This window comes from Palaemon carinicauda, chromosome 22 (genome assembly GCF_036898095.1).
Source record: "Palaemon carinicauda isolate YSFRI2023 chromosome 22, ASM3689809v2, whole genome shotgun sequence".
Classification (NCBI taxonomy): domain Eukaryota; kingdom Metazoa; phylum Arthropoda; class Malacostraca; order Decapoda; family Palaemonidae; genus Palaemon; species Palaemon carinicauda.
Genome location: NC_090746.1, coordinates 106,768,337 through 106,770,836, shown reverse-complemented (window position 1 = coordinate 106,770,836; position 2,500 = coordinate 106,768,337).

Here is a 2,500-nt window from a genome sequence, read left to right as displayed (position 1 = left end):
GTATTGATTTTATTTCTTATTCACTCAAAGTATTTCAATTGTTCATTATTTCTCTTGTAGTTTACTTTTTTCCTTATTTCCTATACATACTGGGCTATTTTCCCCGCCAACTGTATAGATAAGTCCAACATGTGTCTGAAAGAGTGATAGCAGTTTATTCATTAAAAGAATCTGAGAGTAAATATTATTATTATTATTATTATTATTATTATTATTATTATTATTAGCCAAGCTACAACCCTAGTTGGAAAAGCAAGATACTATAAGCCCAAGGGTTCTAACAGGGAAAAATAGCCCAGTGAGGAAAAAAATAAGGAAATAAATAAATGATGAGAACAAATTAACAATAAATCATTCTACAAACAGTAACGACGTCAAAACAGATATGCCATATATAAACTATAAAAAGACTTATGTCAACCTGATCAACAGAAAAACATTTGCAGCAATATAGTGGCAAATGATGAGCGTAGACAACACACGAGTCACATTACATGTGACACAAGATAGATAGCAGAATTAGCCTAACTGATAGGTAAAATAATTAAATTTCCAATGGTAATTAATGTAAGATTGAGTCTACTCTGCTTAATGAATGTCAAGTTATGGTACTCAATGAAGATAAAGAAAAGAAAAGTTAAAAGTATTAATAATTAGCTATTTTCTTAGAATTTGTAGTATTAGAGTGAGACGATAAGGTGGAAAATTTGTTATACTAAGGGCTCGACACCCTGCTGAAGAGCTTAATGTGAAGGTATAAGAAACGACTATTGCTGTGGTATGCTCTACTATGTAGAGTACGTCAATAACATGTGCAATGATTTTCTTTAAAAAAAGAGAGTATGAAAATATAAAGTTCCTGAAATAAATACTTTTATAAATATTTAATATAGAAAGTTGAGTCTACTCTGCTTTCTGGGTGTGAAGTTATGGTACTGAATAGAAATGAAAGAAAGTAAAGTCTGAAGTATTAATTATGAGAAATTTTCTTACAATTTGTAATATTGGAGTAAAACGATAAGGTGGGATATTTGTTATACTAAGGGTTCAACAAGTTGCTGATTAGCATCATGGAAGATGTAAGTAATCACCATTGCTATGGTATACTCTACTGAGTTGTGCACGTCAATAACATACACAATAATTTTCTTCAAAAAGTAGAGTATGAAAGTATAAGGTTCCTAAAATTAATACGTTTATAAATATATAATAAACAAGTTTCATTACTCTACGATTAAAATTGTGGCCAGGAAGCTGTTCACAAACAAACACCCACACATCACACAAGCAAACGCAACCACACAAAAAGAGGGGTTGAAACATAACCTCCTTCCAACTTCATTGGCGGAGGTAATAAAATTAATATTCGGTAAAAATGTTATTCTTATCTAGAATTACAATAGCAAATTGCAACTTTCCTCTCCCCCTTGAGAATTCGTTTCCCATCAACAAAAATCCTGTCGACATGGAACAGATTAACCTGTCAAGAGGCGACTGGAAAATATCGTTGGATTTTACTCTGTTTGCAGCGGTAAATAGATTAGTGATGGTGGCATTATTGACCCTCAGCGTCGCTCTATTTCTTCTCAGTTTTTCATTCGATTTCATTTGAAGTTGTTAAAACTTTAGTTACTTTTACGGTATTCTATTGTAATGCATGTTACTTTCATAATGTCTTCACATTATACAGGGATGGCGCCAGAAGGGGTTGCCTTTCTAAATTCCTTTTATTACTACGAGAAGCTTCTTTAATGTTCAAGGAGATTTAACATACATACATATATATACTGTGTATATATATATATATATATATATATATATATATATATATATATATATATATATACATATATATATATATGTATGTTTGTATGTGTTGGGGAGAGAGAGAGAGAGAGAGAGAGAGAGAGAGAGAGAGAGAGAGAGAGAGAGAGAGAGAGAGAGAGAGAGAGAGAGAGAGTTCTTGGTAAACGATGAGATCATGAAAAGTAAATTGCCACTTTCTTGGAAAAGAACAGATTTAATGTGGTGCTGCCAAAAATAACTTGGAGCCTTACTAAAGTCTTCGAACATAAGCTTTTGATAGATTAATGATGAGAATGACACTAGTCACAGAAAAAAAGGAGTAACATGGATACGAGAGCAAACTATCGTATAGGTTATTCTAACATTTAAGAAAAAGAAATGTACAGGACATTTGACCTTGACATATATTAATTGGCGTGGATTTTCATACAGTCAAATATGAACCGAGTTTGAAATCTCTGTGACAACGATGTCCAAACGTATGGCTGATTGCGTGAACTGGACATTTGTTTTTTACCTTGACCTTCAAAATTTAACAATTTCTATCTTTTCATAACAGTTAATCCCTAAAAGTTTAATTACTCTTCGATTAAAATTGTGGCCAGGATGCTGTTTACAAACAAACACACATACAAACAAACACACAAACTGGGACGAAAACATAACCTCCTTCCAACTTCGTTGGCGGAGGTAA